This window comes from Panthera leo, chromosome B1 (assembly GCF_018350215.1).
Source record: "Panthera leo isolate Ple1 chromosome B1, P.leo_Ple1_pat1.1, whole genome shotgun sequence".
NCBI lineage: Eukaryota > Metazoa > Chordata > Mammalia > Carnivora > Felidae > Panthera > Panthera leo.
Window position 1 is genome coordinate 120,505,642 of NC_056682.1, and position 26,945 is coordinate 120,532,586.

Below are 26,945 nucleotides of genomic sequence, written 5' to 3' on the forward strand. Positions count from 1 at the left end.
CCTCCCTCTGACTTTGGTCATTATGTTACAAATGTGCACTACCTATCTATCTCAAGGACACCTGGATGATCAACACTAGTGATTATTTCCCAGCCACCATATCAGGATGTCAGGAGGTCCTAAGTTTTAAATTTTGTCACTTATTTTGGGGAATTTTGTGTTGGGGAATAGGTGTTGGATGTAATCACAGAGGATGGAGAAAGGAAGGAGACTCCGTGTGTGTGTGTGTGTGTGTGTGTGTGTGTGTGTGTGTGTGATTTCAAGGAGCCTGGATTCTCAGCAAGTTCATATCTCAGATCTTGGCAGAGCTGTCTCAGCACAAATCTCTTCACTACCTACATTAAAACCCTTTGAAGTTCAGGTCCTATGTTTACAGTGTTTTTTTTTCACATAGAAAGAGGAGTAATATTACTCTAATGTTAGAATTCCAAAATTTCAAGTATTTCAATATCACCATGACAATATTTATAGCATAGTTTATTATCCATGAGTATTTTATACTCAAAACATAAATTTTATGTGTGTGCATCACCATTTATTCTTATTCTTCACTCTCATGTACAAATGTTCATTTTGATGGAGAAAACTGAAAACTTGTCAGTGTTTCTGATGTTGATATTTGCATTTTAATGTAGTTTGACACAAAGTGCTCACTATTAAATCTACATCCATCCCAGATGTTTTAGAGTTGAAAAAGAAGGCCTTTGTTTTCCTCTTAGTATTTTATGTATAATTTACTCTGAGTATTTTATGCATAAGGTACATGAAGGGATCTTTATTTTTCTATTTTAAATTCTTCTTAACTGTCATAAAATGTGTATGTCTAATACTGCTTTTAAAAATATTCTTAAGCGTATCATGAAATTCTAATTTGCTGTACTTGTTAATGTTAACATTCTGGAACCAATAAATTCTATGAAATCCAAAGAATTCTGGATTTCAAGGACATTCAAAGAGACATTTGAAAAATGGCCAACATTTTAACTGTGAACTTTAAAGCATTTGTAAGCAACCAAGAAGGACCTGTGACCTGTGCTTGATTGCCAGCCGTTTTTACAAGCTTAGTGCATTTAAGGACTACATTTTTTTATATTATTAGTTTATTTATTCAACACATTTTGAGCCATTTTTAGTGGCACTTTTCTAGGCACTGGAGATACAGTATTAACTATATTAGACAAAAACATTTTTGTCCTCATGAAGCTTGCATTCTAGTGGGGACATGACAGAAAAAAAAAAAAGTAAAATGTATGCTATATCAAATAATGACTGTGTGGAGAAAAATATAGCCAGAAAGGAAGATGGAGAGTGTCAGGGGGGTGTTCAGTTTAAACACAGTGTGGTCAGAGAAGGCCTCACAGAGGTGACATTGGGAGGAAGAGCTGTGGTTGGTGAGGGAGTACCCAAGTGCTTACATGGTAGAGTGTCCCTACCAGAGCAAATTCTAAATCCCAGAGGCAGCAGCCTGTCTGGGAATTTCAGAGTCTTGGGTTGGCTGATGCTGAGTAAAGGAAGCGGGAGATGGAGAGTAGGAGGTATTGTGGGTGGTGAACGGGGACGACTTGGTGAGGGCTTTGGCTTTACTCTGGAGAAAATGAGATCTCATTGGAAGGCTTTAAGCATAAACAGATAATGAAAAGGTCTTCAGAAACCCAAACTGTATTTTGGACAGTGAAACATTTTATTAATAATGGACTTGTTCTTCTACCCCACCCCTCCAGATTTCCTTATTTATTCCTAATATTGAATTTCAGAAGACTTGACATTTGTTAATGTACCCACCTCAAGTTAGCCTTTAGCACATTTTCCAAAGTCCACTTTTAGGTGATTTCAGAAATAAAGCACCATATTAGCACAGGCAGAAACCAGACTGCTGCCTTCTCCTTGGGGCTCTGGCCATGACATTTTGAAATGGAAACACAGGGGTCATAAAGCTAAGCTTGTAGAAGTAATAGCTTTTAAAGGAGATTTTCAGACTAATAAACATTTCTTGCCTTAGTTAATAGACAAAATAGGACATACAGAGAAAGAAAAAGTTAAGTGGCTTGACTAATATTTTCCTGGATCGTACAAGAGAAATGGGGATAGGAGGGAATGAAGGAAAAAAATAATATTGACATCAAAAAAAAAAAAATCAAGATGCTTGGGAATCCTTGAAAAATATCTAGCTGGTGAAGACATAAAACCAGAATGACTATATGTCCTGTTTATTTCCCAGGACATTCCCTATTTATGCCTGTTGTCCCAGTGTAATTATTAATAGTACCCTTTTCATTCCCCAGACTGTTCTCTGATTTACATGATAAATTATGTATTCACCCAACATATATAAGTCTATAATTATGTGTGCTTCATATCTTTTATATTATTTTAAATAATTTCAGTTTTGGGTATTTTCATAACTTAGTTTTATTTGGGGTATTATTAGTGTTCATTAGTTCAATATTTTGTCTCTTCTTTTTTAAAAAATGTTTATTTATTTTGAGAGGGACAGAGAGAGAGAGAGAGAGAGGCAGAAAGGAAGGGAGAGAGAGAATCCCAAGTAGGCTCCGTTCCGTGAGCATAGAACCTGACACAGGGCTCGATCTCACTCACCATGAGATCATGACCTGAGCCAAAATCAAGAGTCAGGCGCTTAACCAACTGAGCCACCCAGGTGCCCCATTATTTTGTTTATTCTTTAATTTTCTTTTCTCCTGTGGGAATAGTTTTATAGATTTGTGTCTAAAGAGATTAGAGATCGCCCACTTTCTAGGCAATTCATAAAACTGCATTTCTTATTTTACAAAGGGCTTGTATTTAAGTTTATTTCATTTAACATTTTTGAGAGGCTATTTTAGATTCAGAGTTACATGTAGATTCTGGAGTGTTGCTGTTAAAATAATATTAAATCATATATGAAACTTGTGATATTTATGTGTTATTTGAAAGCATTTTGGTTTGTGGAAGGAGATTGAAGAGAAAAAGGTTTCATTTTAAAGGGAATTTTCTGGAATAGATGATCTATAGTGTGTCCAGATTTGCTTTGGGAATACATTATTTCAATTAGAAACATCGCTACACCATAAATATTGGTATGACATTCTAATGGATATGGCATTGTGGAGTCAGGGGAAGAGAACCAAAGTAAGAGTCCAGAACCTTCAATTCTAGTTTTGTTTTATCTAGTAAGTAGCATTATGATTTTGCAATATCATTTATCCTCTCTGTGTTTTAGGGCTCTCTGACTTTAAACTAAGTCATGGGCTCTTGTGTGGAGCCAAGGAGCTAATACGTTTGAAAGAAGTTTATAAATTATCATTTCTATCTAAATTTGAGATTGCATTAGATCTGCAGAAAAAAGGAAAAGTCTTTTAAGTGAGACAGTTGCATTTCTTTCCTAAGGAAGTTTTGAACCAGTAAGTTAATTACCTCTTTCCCCTGGGGAATGAATCAGCTAATTATAAAGAGAGAGCCAAGGTCAAATTTAAGCCAATCTTTCCATTAGTCTAGGAGACTACTTAGTTCATCCCTTGAATGGAGGGAATGCAGGAGCTAATGTGAATACTTTGCCAAGCTTGGGAACCTGGACAAATAGACTTGAAAAGACATTTCAGAGTGACTTCGTTATTTTATTGAAAATAATGTGCATTAATAGGTTATCAGAGATACCCAAATGTCTGTTTCACATACAAATACTTTTTGGATTACGTGCATCAGTGACCTGTACGATTGGCATAGATAATTAAATTTTAACTGTGTCTTTGCAGCTAATCCAGCTTGATATCTGTGTTTCCATGTAGGACATAGCTTTCATAGGAGATATTGGAACAAGAATGACTATGTTTAAATAGGCTTAAGCATATTCCTTTTTAATAATGTTCATTCATATTTTTTATTGTTTGATTAAGAGTAGATCCTCATTCTATTCTCCTACAATTGGCCTATCTTTGATATAAATAAATGTTTATGAACCACGTTTTCATCAGTGCAATGAATCATCCATTCCTGGATGCCTGCCAATAGATAGTCATGGCCTTGGGATAAAATAACCAATTGGGAAAAACAATCAGATTTCCATATGTGACGTTGGGTAACGTGAAGAGTAAGGAGAACCCTTTCTCTATTGCACGCTTACTCAAACTCACAGAAATGAAGGAAAAATTAAGTTAGTCTTTTGTGTGATATTATTTTTAAAAACTGGAAAAATGACTAAAAGAAGCAATTATGGCGTACTATTGTTATTGAGTGTATTTTTCAGGTGTGTTTGGGGTAGGGTGGGGGGTAGAACGTTTTATAAACTGAGGTATCTGATACCGTGTGAAAGTGAACTCTGTTCATTTACATTATAATGTGATTCTCTTATATATTTTTTGAAATTCAATGGCTCTCTCTCCTACACCAAAAGGGAAGGGAAGAGAAGGGAAAGAGAAGGAGAGAGGGAGGAAAGAAAATGAACAAAAAGCTCCTGAATAATACCTGGGATTAGTTTTTGATATAGCTTGTTCTAGGGTTGGTTTTTGTTTCACTGATCCTGGTGGTGGTGGTGCTGACTGGGATTGTGAAGAGGAATGGATTTATCTTTAAACATGATGTATCAGAATAAGTAAATATAGATTTTAACAGGGAAGATTTCAATAGGTAGAGATTTTGTGATTCTCAAATATTCATCCTCAATTTCATCAAACCAAGAAAATGGGAAGCCGTAGGCATGATTATAAGGCAGAATCATCTGAAATGTATATTGAATTGAAAAAATTAAAAACATAGTTAAGGGGTGCCTGGATGGCTCAGTTGGTTAAGTGACCAACTTCAGCTCAGGTCATGATCTCACGGTTTGTGAGTTTGAGCCTGCGTTGGGCTCTGTGCTGACAGCTCGGAGCCTGGAGCCTGCTTCCGATTCTGTGTCTACCCCTCCCCCTGCTCACTCTCTGTGTGTCTCTGTCTCTCAATAATAAACAAATGTTAAAGAAAAAAAAATTAAAAAAAACATAGTTAAAAAGGTAAAGACTTTTTATATTATGAAATCTAGAAATTTTGTAATTTGCCTCACAATTTTATTTTCTCAACTGATACTCATTTTTATGAAAAATAATCCAAGGATGTTCCATTTAGTTTTGCCCTGTGTTACCCAGAATTGATGCTCTGAAAGTAGATCTCTGTTATGTTGAGTCTAGATTGATTTCAGGTATCTGTGCTATCCCTTTTAGGAAGAGGGTTTGTCTGGCTTTCTTATTTATTTTTCAGCTTTCCTTAATAAAATTGTCATGAGAAGCTAATTAGATAATGCCTGTTGGAGCATCCAGCATTGTAGCCAACTGGTGAGCCCAGTAATGTTGGGCCTTCCTTTCATCTTTGAATCTCAGTGCAAATACCTAGTAGAATTCCCCGGGTTATGAAACAGTGTGCTTACCACAGGATACCACTGTGACTTCAAATGACTCCTGAAGTAATAGTGCACACGAACAGAGCAATGATTTTCTAAGTGGCCTAAAAAGTTTGTTAAGTGTTTATGATAATTTAAAGAATTTCAGACTTCATGTATAATCCGAGCTCCTAAATTTTACTAGTTATTTTACAGCTATGAGAAGGAATCAGAAAAATCCAATAGGGTAGATCTTTGAAGAACACAAAAACAAATTAAGGTTTAGTTGGATACCTCCTTTTGGTTAGATATCTCCTATTTTTAAATGTGTTTTGATAGTGTTGAGCGCACAGTCGAGAAGAGAGAGCATGTGTCAACTTATTATGACCTTGCCTACCAGGTAGCAACTAAGGCATGAACTTGCTTTCAACGGGAAGTGTGTTTTATTCCTCAAAGCAGTTTAAAAAGTTACCAGCTGATGGTGTTATATATGATTCTTGTGTACTAAATATATTTGGAGTCGTAAGTCTTCCTATAAATTACGGCGGGTCCGATCTGATGAAATGGAGTCATCCCTAAAGGTTGATACTCAGGAACCAGGAATATGTCTTACATTTCTAGCTATGTTCCTGTCACTGATGTTGGACTTGTTTTTGTATGTGGTTTTTCAAAAAGTAGGCTGTTTGAAATAATTTCTCATGCATTCTTTTTTTTTTTTTTTTTTTTTTTAGCAAAATGAGCATAAGGTTTAGAGTCCTGAAGAACTGTGGTCGGGTTTTTGTTTTGTTTTTGTTTTTGTTTTGCATCTGGGAAGGGATGCCGAGCAGACTGCCTTTTAATTCTCAAAATACGATTTCTCTTTAAAGCAGCCTTTTAAGTGATATGACCTAGAACATATCAGATCTGACAAAATTAGAAATCTTTTATTACGTTGATATATGATGTTATTTTTCTGAGCATGTTAATATGAACAGACTTGTTTAGTTCTATTAGACATAGCAACTACAGAGGCAGCTGTGTATTTCATATAATTCTATGTGAGGCCTTTATAAGAGGCACTATGGTATGACTTTTTTTATTGTCCTTGTATAACCTTTCTATCACAGCACTTCATGTTTCACAGAATATACAGTTGGAATTAGTGCTTTCTACCACTTAACAACTAATGGAAAATGCATACGCAACTTATGTAATCTATGGAAGCAAGTCATTTCATAGGAAGAATTTGGAAGTCTTTCTTTTATCAAATTATTATATAAATGATTGAGTTTTGCTTAGAATCTTTGAACTCTATTTGACGTCATTTTTGATAATAAAAATTTTCTGTTCCTTGGAATTTCTGATACAAGACTGGTGTGGAGTGATTTGGAACAACATACTTGGACTTTCTAATGGTGTTATTCAAATAGGACAGTCTGTTTCAATGAAATCATGGGAGGAGTTTAAGGAAAAAGGGGCCATTTGGGTTTAGGCAACATTTTATAATGCAAACCTCAAGGTAAAGCTGTAAGTTTACCAAACTTACTGAATTAGCTAGCTTATGGGCTGTAATTTACTCTGAATGGATAGTTTAACCTTTGAATGTGTGTGAGCGTGTATGTGTTACTGATAACGTACATGAGTGTCACTAAATCACAGACACTATCCTCATGTGAATGGGACAATTGGAGAGGTAAAATAACTAGTGTTTCATTTGCACGTAATACTTAGGAAGAATAATTACACACACATACAGACACACACACACACACACACACACACACACACACACATACACACACACTATCGTTCCATAATGGCAGTTGCATCCAAACAAGTATATTTTTCCTTGAGTATTAGAAAAACTAGATCTTTTTTTTTTTTACTTAAAAAATTTTTTTAACATTTATTCATTTTTGAAAGAGACAGAATGCAAGCAGGGAAGAGGGAGAGAGAGAGGGAGACACTGAATCAGAAGCTGACTCCAGGCTCTGAGCTGTCAGCACAGAGCCTGACATGGGGCTTGAACCCACGAACCACCCCCCACCCAACAAACCATGAGATCATGACCTGAGCCAAAGTTGGACGCTCAACCAACTGAGCCACCCAGGTGCCTCAAAGCTAGATAATCTTATTAAAACCTACTAATCGCCGTCTGAGAAAGCATCAGTAACTTTGTTAAATAAAATTTAGTGTCAATACTATCTATATAAGAGATTATATTTGAGTTTGACTACTAAAAAGGGGATGAAAATAGAAATAGAAATGTTTCTGGTGAAAACTAATAGATTAATTTTCCCTTTCTCATTGGACTATTATTTTAGCAAAGAAAGGAAACAAAACAAAAAGGAAAAATCACAAAACATGCTGTGAAGTAATTGTGAAAAACAAAGCATTGGGTATATATAGTATTATTTGAAAAATGTGTTCCTTGAACTTGTCTCAAAGAATTTGAAGATTTAAGTCTGCTGTAAAAATTAGCATGCTAAATAATCTGATTTCCTTTGTGATGAAAGTACTCATATGTATTTGTAATCTTAACTATATAAGTGGCAGTGAAACATGTTTTCTTCCTAAGTGTGATCATCTGTTTTATATTTAATTGGAGAAAATTTCTTCCAGTTTTCTGATTATAATGATAACATGGCATGCAAGAAACCAGAGCATGTTCATCAAACCTCATGATTATAAGTACTTAACTTCATGGAAAATGATCATTATGGATCATGTTCAATAACATTCATTTGGCTACATATCATGTAAAGTTAGTTCCATTCTTGATGCTGTGAAGTTATGGATTTGTATATCTTGTTTTTTTTTTTTTTTGAATTTAAATGTTTATTTATTTTTGACAGCGAGAGAGCACGTGAGCGGGGGAGGGAAAGAGAGAGAGGGAAACCCAGAATCTGAAGCAGGCTCTAGGCTCCCAGCTGTCAGCACAGAGCCCAGAGCTGGGCTCGAACCCACGAACCGTGAGATCAAGACCCGAGCCAAAGTCAGAAGCTTAACCGACTGAGCCACCCAGGCGCCCCTTGTCTATCTTATTAATGAGGGAAATTTGGAAATCTGATTTTGAGTTTGAATTCTCTCATTTCATTTTGCAACTGAAAACAGTACATTTAGAAATCGATATGCATTGTTATGTGAAATACAATTTGTTAACTGGCCTTTCTCAAGATGACAGTTCCGAAGACCTCCATGTGTGTTGAATACTCATTTCATTCAAGGCGTTGACTACTTTTAAGATTGCTTTAATTGAAAGAAAATTTAGCTCCTAGGAATAAAAGTTTTATTGTTCACCGTGGAAGATTCAGAATATTATGATTTAAGTTCTCTTTTGAAATAACTTACAAATGGCATTTCCTGATAGGCTCGTCTACCCAAAGCTAGATGAGAGGATAGATGTTTAACTTGATAAGATTTTATTATCACATCTAATCATTTTTGAGAAGAGGTTAATTCTCTTCTGTCTTTGCCTCCATGCTAGTATTACTCTTAAGATGTGATTTGAAAGCTGTCTCTAAAAAATGAAGTACTAGAATTCTACTTTTAACTGTATTTCTATTTATCTGCAGTATTCACAATACTATAGAATACTTTTTAAGGGGAGAAAAGGCTTTATTAAAATGTTATGCATATTTGTTTATTGTTGGTTGCCTCTTTTATAAGTAGAAGAATCTGCATATAAAATATCGATGATGTCGTTAAGGAAGTACGAGTTGTAAATGTCACAGATATATCAAATGACCATCATTGAGGCAAAAATATTAGTTTTCTAATGGAAATAATATCAACAATATTCTATGTATTTCTTTACCAACTTTACATTAGATTTTAAATATCTTACTGTGATTTTATGTATTTCTGCGCTTTTCTATTAAGAGCTGGCTTGTCACCACTGTGTACAAGGATATTTGTCACTAAATCAGCTATCTTTGAAATTTTTTTTGTGGCATTTTCCCTAATTTATTTTCTCATTTTTGTTACATGAGCCCATATTATTAATAGATTTGCAAATTTTATATTATACATTGTATAATTTATATTTAAATTCCAAATTTAAATATCATCCTTTCCAGATGTATTGATAAAACAGGAAAATTTGAGCACAAGATGATAAAATTGGAGCATATCAGACTTTGGCTGTGAATCTGAGAACCCCAGTCTTACACTTCCATCATTCCCCATTCTTGTGCCCTGCAGACAAGTGGAATTTTAACATTGATTCACAACACCTCGCTCAGTATCTGATACATAACACTTAACAAACGGCACTTAACCATAGCTTTTTAAATAAATGAATAAACTCAGGTCTTTAGCAGATGTTCGCCAAAGGACCATGTGTTTATTTTTGATATGAAGGAGCATGTGGATATCCAGTCAAAACTATGGAGGGTAAGTAGTGGTAGAGAACGTTCTTCATTGCTTGGTGGTTGCTTATGTCTGGTTTGGAGCTTTGTTGTTTTTTTTTTTTTTTTTTTAAAGATCTATAGTTCTGCTCATTTCAGCCCTCAAAACCTGTCACTTTTCCCTGCACATCCATTTACTCCATTAGTTCTGGTTCCTTTTCCCAGAGAGCAGTTTGTTTTAGAGTTTATCCCCATTGCTGAAATATTCTTATTATTTGTGTTCCTATCTTATCTGGATGTTGGATGAACTGGATTTTCCAATTGTTCCACATGATTTTTTCCTTTGTTTTCTCTAAATGAATTGTTTCTGGAAAGGAATCTGAACTGTGGGTAATTATTATTCAGCCTTGCTAGTGTTTGTGAAAGCAAAAGTTGACCTTATACAGTGAGAAGCTATGGGAAAACTTGGGTGTAGCAAAAATTGTTTTTAAAAGTGAGAGCAAAATATTCAACAGTGAAAGTGGGAGAGGATGCCTTATTTTTTCCACATTTTAACTTAACAAAAAAGGCGGGAGTCATTCAATCAAGTAGTGCAGTTTTTAAGGAATTTTTCTTAGGGTAGTTGATGATTCTTTTCCTCCTCCTCCTTTTTTTTTCTTTCCCCATTCCCTTTTCCCCTTAAAACTCTTTATTAAAATTTTTTTCTCCTTTTCTTTCCCGCCTTCTCTTTCCACCAATTAAAAGTCTTCTTTTTGAGGGCTTTTCTGAAAAATAAGGGGTTCATCCTCAAGCTCCAGAAAGTGGAGAGGACTACATAGAACCACTGAAATTTTTTTCTTGTCCCACCTTGAAAGGACAAACAAATCCTTTATTAAAACACAGATCTCAGGGCACCTGGGTGGCTCTGTCGGTTAAGCATCCGACTTTGGCTCAGGTCATGATCTCCCTCCCAGTTCATGGGTTTGAGCCCCGCATAGGGGTCTGTGCTGACAGTTCAGAGCCTGGAGCCTGCTTCGGATTCTGTGTCTCCCTCTCTCTCTCTCTGCCCCTCCGCTGTTTTCTGTCTCTCTGTCTCTCAAAAATAAATAAAAACTTGAAAAATAAATAAATAAAACGTAGATCTCTTTAGCATCACTCAGGGACTCTGGCTGGCCTGGACCCACTCCTGTAGGAAGTGGAAAAGATACAGGGTTTGACACATCCAACGGGGACAGAATTTTGGCCTTCAGTTTCTGACTCCTTCGGACAATTTTGTACAGTATTCACACTGTTCAATGGAAAGCACAGACCCGCCTTATGCTGATTTCTGTTTTTGATAGTGTTCCTTCCAAAACTGTAGCTCTGGGGAATGTTCTTGGGATTTGTTGAACAGGTACAATGATTCTGTATCAGAGACGAATACTCAAAACTACTATGTGGCTTTTCAAAATGGAAAGGGATCTGGAGCCTACTGGTATTATTTCTTCACTTTACAAACAAGGAAACAGCAATTGAAAAGTGAAGTTAGGTAACCAGTAAGTGGCTGAGCTTTGCCTAAATTTGTCTGCTAACTTGAGGACTTACTGGCATGTTTAAGTATGTAATACCATACTGTTTCACTCACTCAGCGTATAGACAAAGTTAGATTTGATAGTCTAAAAAGGGATTATGTTTCTCTAAGTTATTCAGCATTCCAATTTTACCTAATAAATTAAGTAGCTTAACATGATATCATGTGAAAATTTTAAACCAGATTTACCTAGTTGTGCATCCAAACTCTGCCACTTAATATTAGTGTGAACTTGGATAGTGTGTTTAACCTCTTTTTCTTAATCTGTGAAATGAGGGCAATAAACACTTATTTTATACGGTTATGGGAAAGCCAGGTCTCAAATCCAGATAGTCAACCCTCTTGACACCAGGGAAAAGTGCTCTATGCCTAAATGAAATCCATATAGAATGTCTAGCCTCGGTTTACCCACTAGTGTAGCTCATTTCTGCAACAAATTTTAAAAGCATATCTAAGACTTCTACTTTTGTATGTTTTGGAACATTTCTATTTTCCCTGGTCATTGAAGGTGTACCATTGGTATTCGAATAACAGTTTAGGGAAGGGATTTTTCAGTAGTTTCTCTTTCAAAATGGTTTTGATATAATTCACCATAGATGCATGTGTTGATTTTGTTTAATCCTAAGTAGGCTGTTAAAATCAACAGAACATTTTTGTAGCAAGTGGAAAGCTCTAGAACGCAGTTTTGAAGGACTCACTTTTTGGAATGCATGGCGCCCCAATCTGGTGATCAGCTGGTGAAATACAATTCATAGCACCATGACTCACAACAGTAAAGTGAATTTAGGATTTAAAAAAAGTATAATTGACTTATTTGTTATCACTACTAATTCCTTAATTTCAGACAGTGCCATTCATTCTGCAAATGAGAGAAAAATACTTCATATAATTGAAGTTCATTTGGGAACCATATTACTATTTTCCCTCACATGGTACAATGGCTAGTGTTTCCAAATGGGAAATCATACATAAAACCATTTAATTTATTGATAGTGAAGCATCTTTGTTTCGGATTCATATGCAGGTCAGCCAAAAGCTACCTCAAAAAGCACCTTCATTCTTAGATTCTTCTACTAGATATTCATTGTTGATACAAAAGTTCAAGACTTAGGTACTTTTTTCTTTTAATTAAGCTTGATAGTCATTTAATAAAAGATTCTCTAAATTCGGTGATAATGCAGTCTGTTACATACTGAGTATTTCTTATATTTCTCTGCTACTTAAATTCTGTTTTTATTGAGCTTTGGTAGTACAACTTTAATCTTAAACTGATCATGTTATATTTCTAAATCTTTGCTAAACGGCAAACATTTTTTATACTATATAGTTAAGTATATTGCACATTTTAAATGGCTTAGCAGGGTCTTAGAATAAATTCAGTATGTCAGCAGGACAAGGTTTGCTCTAGAGCAAACTCTATTAGCTTTATTAAATTAGGGATTTTAAAAATGCCTAAATGAAAACAACTGAAGGTTAGTTTTATTGAGTTAAAAGGGACATTTGGATTAGAACGGTGAACGGGTCCTTGTTTCTGAAACACATAAGTGAGCCTTCTTTCCCTTTCACTGTTGTTTACCTTTCTTTACCACAGGGAAGGAAGTGCTTGCGCTGTAACAAATTAAGAAGAAATTATATTTTGCTTAATAGGTAACTGGGTGGTTAATAGTTAATTAGGCACAAGAGAAAATTGAGAAAACTTTTTGTTCCTTTCGTAATATTAGAAATGAGGAATTTGGGAGAAATCAATACAACGGGCATTAATGAAAGCATTTGGTGTTTTGGTAATAACCCTCTTTATCGACATACAAGTATTCTTTAGGAAGAGAAATCTATTTGTAGTCCCCTATATTTTGTTTAATATCTCTTGGTTAGATGAACAGTTTTTTTTCTTTAATTTTACAGTAATTTGCATTGATTTTTAAAACTTTTCAAGATAATTTTCTCTTGGCATGAAGGCACATATTTCATTTGGTAAATGAAATATTATATTTTACATTATTATTTACATTATTAATTACAAATGTTATCATTGTAAATTATTAACAAGGTAAATATTACATTGGGTAAAGTGACATTCCCTCAGTGCAAACTTGAGTCAGTACAAAATCTAAAGAAAGGACATGAGAATTTTCTTAGCAAAGAGGTATGCCGTTACATAACACCGTCAGAATGAAAACACTTGATTATTGCTATTAGAGTGAATAGTTGTGTTCTCTAACATTTTTCTCTTGCATTTCACCTAAGGGTTTCTATTAATTTAAGTGAAAATAAAGGAAATGACTAGGAGGAGAATTGCTATGGCTAATTACACTCATGTGCCTAATCAGTGTGCGGGTGGTTTGGATTTCTGTGCAGTTCAGAGTTTATCAAAATAAGACTTCCAGAGCCCAATTTGGCCCTTTGCATTTGATCACTGATTATTTCAGTGAGCTCTCCCAGGGGATTTTGCTGGCTAGTTACATCAGTGACTCCCCAGAGCACATTGGCTTGATAAAGGGTGCTGTTACACATTATTTTGCTGTGGGAGGAATCACATTCTTGAGTTTTAAATTTGGTTTATCTAATAGGTAGAAATAGAACTTCTTCCATAGAGCCATTGATCAATACTGAAAACCTAAGTGTATCTTAAGGGATGGGGGTCCTCTCTAAATGAAGGTCTGTAATGATTCTTGCTCTCTTTCTTGGGAAGACACAACTCAGGGAGCTACTGTTATTTCTATGCTTTTTCTGCTGTTTTAACAAGTCTCATAATAATAATCGTAAGCACTTACTGAGCACTTTAGCACATGTCAGGCATTCTTCAAGTTTTTACGTGGCATGTAGTGTGTTGTTCAATCCTCGCGAGAGCCTTGTGTGATAGGTGATATTATTATCTGCATTTTGCAGATGAGGAAAACTCAGGCACAGAGAGATTGGATAAATTACCCGAAGACGGAGACCAACAGGTAGCAGAAGAAGGATGTGAACCCAATAGGTGGTGGGGGTCCAGAGCCCTGGGGACAAGCACAGTTGCATTACCCAAACTTCTTTCCTATAAGCCCCTAATATAAGAAGAGACATAATTCATTTTGAGAACAAAAATTCATTGTAATTAATCTGAGTAAACACTTAAATGATCGATAGTCTTTGTTATCTCTGGCTAGCATGTTGAAAGGTTGGCTTGGCCCCAGATCACAGATGCAGAATGCTGTGTTTCAACGCGAAGGAAGGCAGGGAAGGTGCCTGCAGCTGTGACATTCCTATCAACATCCACAATCAGAGATTTTCTTTCCTGTGGTTGGAAGTCTTTGGTTTCCTTCTTCCTTAATTAGCTTTTTAAAAGAGTCATAGTAACTGCCTTTGACAACCTGCAATGTGCAGGCATTTGCAGGTTAATGTGGTGAGGTTTAGTGGAAAGGACACGGGATTTAGAGTCAAAGACTCTAGGAATACATCTTGGCCCCACACACTACCTGTGTTATATTCACCATGCCACGTAAGCACGTTTTTCTTGTTCTCTTCATCTATAAAGTGATGAATCTTATGATGCCTATCACAAAGGGCTATTATAAAGATTGAATGAAATCATGTATATGAAAGTGTTCAACTATGTATGTATAGATATTATTTTAATGTTTAATACTTTTTTTAAGTTGCAAATCTTATATTCATAAAATAGTTCTTTGTTCCAAATAATATTTCTGCCTAATAGAGCAGTCACATGCAGATAGCTAGAGTGGTTTTCAGTTCAGATAAAATATAAGGAATTTATTCGTTATTGATTTGAAAACGACTAATGGCATTTGGTATCTTTAAATCATATTTGACTTGGGGCGCCTGGGTGGCTCAGTCAGTTAAGCGTCCTACTTCAGCTCAGGTCACGATCTCGCGGTCCGTGAGTTCGAGCCCCGCGTCGGGCTCTGGGCTGATGGCTCAGAGCCTGGAGCCTGCTTCTGATTCTGTGTCTCCCTCCGTCTCTGCCCCTCCCCCATTCATGCTCTGTCTCTCTCTGTCTCAAAAATAAAAAACTTAAAAAAAAATCATATTTGATTTAAATCAATATTATAGAGCTGTATTCGTGTATCATCAAGTAAACAACCTGTGCTTTATAGACTAAAAGATGTTAACTTTTATTGCGTGGTGGTACACTGTTCAGTATGATGTATATATGAATAAGTAGAAATCAGAAATAAGCAAGCCTTCCACTATGCGGGTTTTTTTTTGTTTGTTTTTTTGTTTTTTGTTTTTTTTGAATTTGATAGACAAATGTTCCTTCAGCTTAAACAAACTCACATGTTTATGATTTTGATTATAATTTCTGGCCAGCTTTACTGATATTGAATATTCATGTTTGCATGAACTTAGTAACTTACTTTGTTAAAATAGTTGAGTTGGTTATTTGTTTACAGTAGGCTTTCACAAAATACAGTATGTCTGGAAGACTGAATTTTATAGCAAAAAAACTTGGGAAATGATTGATTTCCCTCCTAGATACTCATAAGATACAATAACATATTCAAATCTTTATGAAGACTTGCCATAAATGAGCCCATTTAAATATGTTTTACATAGAGGTGCCTGTGTGGCTAGGTTGGTTAAACTTCTGACTCTTGGTTTCAGCTCAGGTCATGAACCCGGGGCTCCTGAGTTCGAGCCCTCTCGAACTCTCTCGTTCTCTCGTTCTCTATCTCTGCCCCTCCCCTGCTCGGGTTTATTCCCTCTCTCTCAAAATAAATAAAATAAACATTTAAAAACTATATGTTTTACACAAATGTTCTGGAACATTTTCTCTCCCAGAAAATGGTGTTTTTTTTTGTTTTTTGTTTTTTGTTTTTAAATAATATATCTGTTAGCCCAGTACTATTATTGGGAAAATGTTGCTGCACACATAAAACCTGATGGTCTTGGAAGGCTCAGTGGTCTCTAGGCTTTCATATTCATTGCTTCTCTGACCTTTCCACTAAGGTCACAATATACTACTAGTAAGAATTTCATATATGCCCATGATGATGGATACAGTTCTTAATTAGACAACTATCTTGGGGTCATATTTAATGTCATTTGGCAAGATAAGTTCCTTCCCGGTAGCCCATATGGTACAAACATTTATATGCTAATACTTGGGGTTTTTTGAGGCATGAATAAGCCAAGTGTAAAGAAGAGTTTTCACGCGCTGAAACGAAATGCTGGTATATGGAGCGAAAACAATGCCGTGGGAATTCAGGGAAGCACAATAGGAACAAGTAATATGTTTTTATTCTTAGTAAATTTGAGTTCATCCTTTGTACCAAGCTAAGCACTTTTACAAGTATGTTCTCTTTTAATCCTTTTAACAGCCTCTTGAGGTAAATATCCCCATTTCACAGGCGAGGAAACTGTGGTTTCTCAAGGATTTCCTAGCCAGAATGTGAAGATAAGTGAGGAGGGACTTCAGAACTCAGAACCACTATGCTTTGTGGCCTAGAGAGCTCAGATTTTGCTCTGTATTACTGGTGACAGGCAATGGCAGGTAGACTAAGCAGGCTCTTTAAGGAACAGATGTTGGGGAGGCATGCTTTAAACAAAATCACAGACTAGCCTGAGAGGTAGCCAGCAGTCATTGATGGGATACCGTTTGGCTTTGGGTGGAACCTGAGCTCAATGCTCATGTGTGGGAAAACTTCAGAGGCTCCTCTGGCCTTTGAGTCAATCCATCAGAAACCAAATTACAACAAAGACCTCGTACTTTTTACAAGTGAAAAACTGAAACAGTTATTCCTTGGGCTGTTCCGGTCTCTTTCAAGACTGGGAACGATTAAGTAAGAAGACAGCCAAGCCAAATGAGAAGTTTGTTCAAGGAACAAACTGTGCATTTGGGATAAATATTATTGCATTCAGAGAATTAGGTGGGTCAAGAAATCATTGAACCAATGTATTTCGAATGCTTGCTATGGCCATCACTCTGGGTAAGGGATAGGAGACTCATAAGGAAAGAGCCTTAGCAGGGAATTCAGAGAACTCCGTGTGTACTTCAGGCTTTTCCATTAATTACTTTTGGATCACTGGATGAGTTTCTCCTTATCTACAGAGAGAAAGTCACAAGGATTAAAAGCACAGCTCTTAGAGCCAGGGGGCCTGCTTTAAGCCCAGGCTTCCCCTACTTACTTGCTGCTGTGTGACCTTGATAAACTTATTGAATTTCTTTGTGCCTGTGTTCTTGTATATGAAAAATAGAATAATAGTACCTGCATCATGGGATTGTTATGAAGACTGAATGAGTTAACACATATCCGGTATTTAGAACAGTGTCTGGGATATAGTAAGTGGTATATAAGTGATTATTTCATTGTTATTTTTATTGTTATTGTTATCACTGCTACTCGTAGTCTCCTTGAGCCTCAGTTTCTTCAACTAGAAAATTGAAGAGTGAAATTAAATGATATTTAAGAACGTAAATTTCATATTTGTACACATTTATTAAACAACATAAAACCCTTCTAGGGCTCCTGGGTGGCTCAATCTGTTAAGCCTGACTTGGCTTAGGTCATGATCTTGCAGTTCATGAGTTGGAGCCCAACATAGGGCTCTCGGCTGTCAGCCCACTTAGGATCCTCGGTCTCCCTCTCTCTGCCCCTCCCCTGCTTGTTTTCTCTTGCGTGCTCTCTCTCAAGAATAAGTAAACATTAAAAAAACCCTTCTACTAATCTGTGGGTGTCTTTTGAGAGCAAAAGTATGAAAATTAGTATAGGCAGCAAGTGTTTTGTGATTTAAGGGCAAAGAGATAAAGAAAACTTTGTATTTTGGTGATCAAAGGACATTTTATTAAGTAATTGCTACTCAAGGACTGGTGATTCAGATGGAAAGCAGGCTTTGGGTCTTTTCAGAAGTTGTGACATTTATTTGAATCAGGATGATAAGGAGGTTGCGCACTTAAGGAGCTAAGCAAGGCAATTTGTTAATCATAAGGAATACTTAATGAAGAATTTGCTATGCTAATAATGTTCCCAGCATTTTACACATATTAGTTTGTTTAATCCTCTATTTCCAAATCTGGAAACTATAGTGTAGAGAAGTTAAGCAACTTGCCCCGGATCATACAATTTGGTGACGTTGGGGTGTAAACCCAGGCAATTTGGCTTCTGAGTTTGTGCTTTTAGACCCTTTGCCTTACTATTTCTGAAAGGCTTGAGGAAAGGTATGGAATTATATGGAATACTTGGGGTATTGAGTAATTGGGTATGGCCAGACCATATGCTTGGGGATTAGATGGATTAGGGGAGATGGATTGGGAGAAATCATCTGACCCTCACTTTAATAATCTAGATGAGCATGTAATTGAGCAGCTAGACTAGAATGGGTATCATAGTCATGATGAGGAAGCTGTGATGGAGGGAGTCTTAGCCCTTTTGGCTCAAAGATCCTTTTGAAAGTCTGCGAAACTGTGGACTTTCTCCCCAAAAACTTGTGCAACACATTAGCATCACCACAGAATTTCTACAGTTTCACAAAACTTTTAATTTATTTGATGCTTTATACAGCTTGGTTTTTCTCCCGTCTGATAATTGTGTATTTCGTAAAAGTCTGCAGGTTTTCTTTCTTTCTGTTTTGTGTTCTGTATTTTCTTTCAGTAATCATATTTTTAAAATATTTTACTTTTCATTAGATACCTGTTCTTTGGTTATTAACTTTTATAAAATACAACTTAGGTGAGCTCCTGATGATTTAATCAACTTTGTATTCCCACTCTATGAATGTATATAAATAAATAATTGCAGTGAAATTTCCTGTAATTGTTTTCCTTTGTTGTTTCAGTACCAAATGGTGGTAGACTTGTGGCAAATAGTCTCTACCAGGATCCACATTGTTCTGTGTTTATTCATGAACAGTTTGTTATTTGAATAGTTGTATATGGGATGGGGAAATTATTTGCATTTAAAAAAGAGAGGTAAATCCTATTTCCAATGCAAATGAAATAGACTCTTATGGAGAAACAGATCCAAGATTCTGTCCTTGTTTCTGGGACACACTTTATTGTCCCTTAAGAATGGAAACCCTTTGGGTAATTAGAGTCTAGAGGTAAGGGAGTTCAGAAAAGATTGGTGATGGATTATCATTTGTTTTGTTTATCATTTGGTGTGAATAATAATTGGGTCCCCCTTGGCTAGGTGGGGAGTAAGCAATGCCAATACCTATGGGAAATTGTTCTAGTAAAATTCACATGTTATTTAGGATTTGGCTTTTTTTTTTTTTTTTAATACAAGCTTACTTGGCAGTCCGGTGAACTGAACTCAAATTTATCATCCTGAGGTCATAAAAACAAATTTTCTTCTTTCTTTTCTTTTTCCTTTAATTTTCTTTGAACTTTTACTGCACTTTGAACTGTTTATGTCTCCATTACAAAAGTATATATTATTTGTTTGTAAAATTATTTCTTTGTACAAATGTAAATATCCTCAAAAATCATGATGTTAATGTTTTAAGAAAATGTTATCTAAAAAGCAACTTCAGAGGTATTTTCTCAGACTTTAGGCTTATAAAGGAAAGTTGCTTTTAGTTAGTTTACATTTAAGTAATGGATAGAATCTTTATAACATTTTTCTTTCTCCAGGACTTACTGAATGCATATACCCTATATGTCATTTTTTAAAATATAGCTTGATATGTAGAGTATTAGCAAATCAAAGACTATTTTGAGTTTCATTATGAATGACTGAACACACTCTTTTGGGAATGAAGACATTTTCCTGATTTAAATTATATTCCCAAAAAAAAAATCGACAATATAATGCAGACTTCATTTATGTGTTTTGATCAGGGAAGAGGACATTTCACTGAAAGTGAAAGTATGCCATAACTGAGCCATATCTCTTTTAAATATTAAATTATTTAAAATCCCCTCTTTGTAACAATGTATTGTTTGGCAATCTGGAATAAGAGATATTTATGAAGTGTGGAATGTACATTTGACCCTGGAATAATGGATTTGAACTGACAGGCCCACTTATATGTGGATATCTTTTAAAAGTACAGTATAGGAATGTAAATGTATTTTCTCTTCCTTATGATTTTCTTAACACACTTTTCTGTTCTTTATCTTACTTTATGTTAAGAATATGGTATATAATACATATAACATACAAAGTATATATTAATTGTCCATTTATGTTATTGGTAAGCCTTCCAGTCAATAGTAGGCTCTTAGCAGTTAAGGGTTTGGGGAATCAAAAGTTATATGCAGACTTTCAAATACACAAGGGGTTGGTGCCCCTAATTCTCATGTTCAAGGATCAGCTGTATACTATCATGATTATCATAGATATCCCCTGATATCCTCTGGGGGTATTGAGAAATATGGAACTGAACACACATATGATCAGTTTTGCCAAGCCATCATTCTTGTGTATTTAGCATATTGAGAATGGCTCCATTCCTTTCCTATGAAATAACAGACACAGATTCTGTGGTGACTGTCCCACCTCTGCTCAACTTTCAATTACCTCTGGGTGTGTGATTTCACTGTGATTGGTAAGGATGATGGGAACTACAGTTCTGAAGAAGTGGGGCACTATCAAGGGCCTTATAAAAAATACATAAACTCTATTGTTAGAGTAATATACACTATTACACTCTGATTTTTGTGGAGTGTGTGTATGTAGACATAATTACTTTTCACTGGATATAACCTATATCTTACATTTGTGTTAATCTACTAGTGGTCCCACATTTAATCCTGATTTTTTTGGGGGGGAGGGTGGATATTTATGCCAAAGGATGATTTTAAATGATATGGTGATAAAAATATTATATTTCTTGTCTGCTAGTTGTGAATTCTGCACATGTAACTTTAAGAAAAGCACTCCCTCCCACTGGTGCCTAAATGGCTCACTGTCATGCCTAAATGAGTGTCTTTAAGTTGGATAGTGAAAATTTTATGAAACTGAAACTTTTTGGCTGTCTTGGAGAACCATAACCCAAAGTTATATATCCTGGGAATTATGTTGTTCTGTTTGTCATTCTATATGTGCTTAGAATGAGCTAGATAAGCTAGGCTTTAGCTATTCTTGACAGCTGCATTTCACAATACATTTTTCATTGGTGTCTGGTAGTAAGATTTGGATCCACTCTGACTGGTAGTGATAGCCATCAAGCAAGTGGTAAAAAGAAGCGAAAGGAGGACTCTCTCCTGAATGACTTCTGACACTTAGGGATGCTGAGAGAGTGTTAGTCTAGTAAGTATCAGTTATCACAAGTCTGAAAATTTTTAAAAAGGATTTACATTTACTGATGCATACTTCAATAAATATATAATACTAACATTTTTAAAGGTAGAGAAATGTTCTTTTTAAAGGTAACATTTGAACTGCTTTCTGAAATGCCATAGGATAACACTTTATGAGTCTAAAAGTACCGAAGCACTATTGTATCCAGGTGATTTCATTTTTATTGTTATGGGTCAATTTTACATCACAAGTAACTGCAAATTTTATCTGTGATCCTGTATTCACATATGGCCTTAAAAGCAAGTTAGCCCTTCAGACTTTTTGTAGTGATTTTTTTCCTGCCCCCTTTTTGCTTTTCTATCTGTTGCTCACTGTTGACCACGTCTGTTTCATCTTGGGTGTGGCCTCTCTCTCCACCCAGCCATCTGGCATCCATAGTCTCCTTCCTGTAATGAGTGCTTCAAAAAAGACATTTACTAAATGAAGGTTTCAGTTTCTGAGTTATTTTGGTTATTGACTATCCTTTTTATAATTACATACTTTTAGACTGAACAGGCCATTTGTTTCTATTCTCTCTTCTTAAACTAATTCTAGTACCACAGTAATTTTCCCCAAATTCTGAGTGAGCAAGCCAAAAAAAAAAAAAAAAAATCCATTCATTTTTTTCCTTCATTCAGAAATACATTGATTGACTATCTATCAATACCAAAGCATTTGTTTTGTTGAGGCAAATTACGCTCAGAGAGTGAGATTGTCTTTGCCAATAATTTAACACAGGCTCACTGTGGGAATTATAATTTATAACGATATTTCACAAGCCAATAGCATATGGGGTAATGTCTCCTAATAAGACAATAAAGAAGTAACAGGCTCCAAATCAATGATAGATTAATTACACTATTGTTTCAGGCTAAGGGGAGATGAAAGAAATAAAGCTCAAATGTAGTGGACGTATAACTGTTTAGGAGTTGGTTCTCAGAAGAGTTGGCTTAGCTAACCAAGAGCTGACGTCCAGCTGCCAGGGTAAAGCAAAAGTCCCTTGTTGCTAGAGTGTGTTGCTAGGGGAATGAAGGCGCTGGTGATGTTGGCGGGCAAGATGATCTTCCAGCTCCGTTTTCACCACTCCTGCAGAGAGTCACCTTGCCATGGCAGGAGCTACTGTCCAAGGTCTCTGTATATGTGCTGCGCAAACGAGCCTTGCCCAAGGTCTTTGGAGAGACATTTAGATCAGGAAAGGGTACCTTTGCCCCAACCAAATACTCTTGGTAAGGCCTCACAAATTCTTGGTATATAACGTTTCAAAGTCCCTTACATCACAGTGGCTCTGCCCTATGCTCTTATTGATAAGTCCCCAGCGGCACCCATCAATAGATAGGCCACTGAGTGCTTATTGACAACAACAGATGTTGATGCTAACATTCTAACACGGTTTCCTCGATGTAAACAAATTCACCCTTAGTTCAAAACAACTTCACTCAAGTCACAAACAAGTGGGTTTAACATCATGACCACCAGTACACAACAGTACTAGACGAGACTTTCAATGGGACTTGGTTGTTAGTCTTTCTACATAATTATTCCAATGTTTTTTGAGTAGTAATGATTGACTTAAAGAGGTGTGGTATTACATGTCAATTTAAAGATGACCTTATAATTAATCTGTTTCCTTAGTTATTTGAGAATTTTTTAATGTAAAAACTAGGCACTAAATAAGAGTGGAAAATCTCCCTTAAGTATGGCTTTTTATTAAGGAAGGGAACGCAGTCTGTTGCAGCTTTCTTATGAAATTAGCCCTTTTCCATTTGATAGATTAAGAAATTCATGTTTGATTTAAAATCAAAATTGGCAAGTACATTTTAAAAATAAATGAAACAAGTGAATATAAAGTCTCAGAGGATATAATTGTAGGTGGTAGTCACTAAAGCATTCCAAATTTTAAATAGATGTGTGAAGATTATGATTCGGAGAGCACACATTGGAGGTGCTAAGAATTGGGACCTCCTGCATGCTTTTTTTTTTTTTTTTTTTTTTTTTTTTTTTATAGGAGTGGGTGTTTCTTAGAAATGGTGGACCAGAGAGAGTGGATGAGAGCAGTTCTGGTCATCAGATCAGACTGAAGCAAACAATATAATCCGGTGCAAGCATTACTGAAACATGGAGAAGCCCAGAAGACCTGATATTTCACTATTGTGCCCATAGGGAATAGGGAACAGAGAGCCAAGACAGTGGGGAATTAAATGCAAACCTGGGATTTTAACTCCTGCCCTTGGCTCTCTAGAGGGTGACTCTGAGGCAAAATATTGATCTTTGCTTCACTATGGCACACAGATATAAGGAGATATGCCAGATTTATCATTTTTAAGCCAATCCAATCCCCCCTTCTGTGCAAAAGTGGTAACGTCCTAAAATTGCCACTTAGATTTACATTGTTCGATACTTGGGACATAGATTTGCCACTTCATCAAGACCTTTCAAAGAAGAGAAAGCTTATTCATTAAAAAAAAAAAATCTGATGTCTGTAGATGATTTAACCACAGGGATGGGGACCGTGGGTGGGCATGTGTGGGCATAGAAAATATGTGGGCATCTAGAGTTGAATGATGAATTTGAAAGGAAAAGAATTGTGTGTGGGCATAGATTGATTTTTCATGTCAACTTCCAAGTTTAATTGAAGTCTAGGAGGGTTCGCTATTTTTATTACAGAGATTTCTAAATTTTACATGTATTAAAGAATTGCTAGTCAAATAGTCCAACTCCAATATAGGTAAGGACCTTGGCTTATATTGCATGTCGTAGGCCATTGAGTTGAGGACTCCTGAATGGTAAAGTATGTCTTGGGTTAAAGAAAGTTTTAGAATCCCTAGATACTTTTCATTTCTCAGGGAAAATTATCATGCTCCAAGGGAACTGCTCCCTTGGGAAATAAATTCAAATTGTCTTAAAGCATCTTGTTTGTGTTTTGGTTTTTCTTGAAGTAACTTGTTCATTTTTTGGTGACATAGTTCTCTAAAAAAATCCAATGTTCAAGGCAAAAACGAACAAATAAATAAAAAAACTCTGTGCTTGGAATGCCTGGCTGGCTCAGTCAATAGAACATGCGACTCTTGACCTTGGAGTTGTGAGTTCAAGCGCTATGTTGGGTGTAGAGATTACTTAAAAATAAAATCTTAAAAAAACACAGCCTTCTACGTAAGTTTATCTCGGTGACTAGAATTTTATGCATTACTACAAGTTTTCTATTCTAGAGATTACTGTAAATACCATTTGCTAAAAATATTGCTGTAGTCACTTCATCTAGCATTGAGAACCGATACATATAGTTGTGTACCTAATATAATTGAAAATGACTATCTATTTTTAATTAAAAAAATATAGAGTAGATGCTTACAAAATGACACATCTTCAATTTTTATATATTAAAAAAGTTTTAAGTATTTAACTTAAATATTTAAAGTATTTAATATTTAATTAAAATCCTCAGTTTAATCTGAATATTCAATACCATATATTAAAAACCAGTAAGTATAACTTCGCTTTTATCATGTATAAACTAATCTGTGATTGCCCTGGCCACCATGTTAAGCACTGGACTTGTACATGTAACTTTTTTTATTTTAACCACAAAAAAATCAGATTTTATTTAACCTTTTCAGTAATGCTGAAATGTTTTGAGATTCTTAAAATATAACTTTTGTCAACTCATCTTTCATGTTGAATAAGTATTACATAATTTATTATGTAAGACAACTGCAATTTTTCTAGTAATTAAATTGAACTAACCAAAATATCAGAAATATGGAGTTTTGCGATTGAACTACCTAACCTTACATGTGGAAGGGGTAGTGGACTGTCACCTTCCCTATGTCCCAGAGTCCTTAGATTTAAGAGTACAGAGTGGCCAGAGAATAAGAAAAGTTGTACATAGAAAGGATAAGGAGTGGCTATGTATCAATAAGCATATTTAAAGGAAAAGTATTTTGAAATTCAGGTAACAAAAGAACTCTACTGTAAGGTGCTCATTTTCACTAATTAATTATTAAATCCCTTGTATTGGAACAGTAATTCTTTTTAATTAATTAATGTCTGATCTTTATTAAAGAATTGCTTGTAGCACATTTCAGATTTATTTTCAAAAGTACTGTGTATAATAAAAATTCTTTAAGCCAGAGGGAAAAAGATCGCTTATTTTAAGAAACACATCGAGCACCATACTACCCTTTTATAATTACTTTGGAGATGTTACATAAAATACCATTGTGCTGTATTTGCATGTAAACATTCAGGAAAACCAAAAGAGGCATTCAGTTTGATAGTGAAATGATCAGTACACATACTGTCTCTAAAGCTGAATACATTTTAAGACTCTGGGTCTGAGTGTTAATATTCAGAGAAAGTGGGTAAGGAGGTCTTTGATAAGGATGGGGGACCTCATCATAGCTGTAGTAAGGAAAAAAAACACGAGTAGATAATAAATTGGGGTTTTATTTATAGATGCACTGGGAAGATTTTTTTTTAGTTTAAGTGGGACCGGATGTTTCTGTTTACAAGATTAATATTCAACCACATTTGAGATGGGTAAGCATATTTTAATTTGACAGACATTAATGTCTGTAATGAAAGCCAGAGACTTTCAAACAAACAAGTGATGAATGTCCACAGAAATGGCCTAAGTAGGACCCTAGTAAATAAGTTCCTACTACTGTCTCTCCTAGACAATATGTTTTGTGTATCTTTGCATATAGATATCATGTGCATGGATAAGCCTGTAGCCCAATACTGGTAGAAATTTTGTAAACCCAGGAGAATATAAATCAAACTTAATTGCTTAATATTAGAACCCAAGTGAAATTTAGTGAAAAGTCATCAGCACTTCCTTTTATACATCCCTTCACTGTTTATTCAGAAGCAGGATCAGATTTCAGAGTAATTTTATTTACTGACCATGGCGTTACTTTTGTATATTTTAGCTGGCATATTATATCCTAAAATTAACATATTCTATTTTTCGTTACTTAAAGACAGAGCCTTGTCTTCTGGAGCCACCTAAAAAATGAGATATTTATTATATCCTTTAGACAGAAGAAAGCTGTGTTTGCATCTAAGAGTTTATAGGAACCCAGACATAAAGTAGATGAAGACAATTTTTTTTCCCTTACATATTACATTGTCTCTCATTTTCTTTAACTTTTGTTCTTCAGTTTTGCAGTTTAATGCTTTTCCAGGTATCTCAAGCAAAAACTCATATATATATATATATATATATATATATATATATGAGTTTTTATATATAACTTATATATATAAGTATAAAATATATATATATTTTATATATAACATATATATGCTTTTATATATATATAAGTATATATATATATATCTATATCTCACATGATAATCTCTTCAGAGTCTGGATCTGCTAATATTTGTTTTCTGTTGCCTACTTCTCCCTAGTCCTTCTCACTGCCTTGTGTTGAATACAATACATAGTAGGTGCTTAGTAGGTGCTTGATGATTGATTGGTTGGTTGATTGATATGGTTTGATTAG

General features: G+C 35.3%; 1 protein-coding gene across 1 annotated transcript in view; it reads left to right on the forward strand.

Moving 5' to 3' along the window:
• The window catches only part of PPP3CA (protein phosphatase 3 catalytic subunit alpha), a 325,261-nt gene that overhangs the window by 129,801 nt on the left and 168,515 nt on the right, over nucleotides 1-26,945 (forward strand). The gene's annotated exons all lie outside the window — the stretch shown is intronic.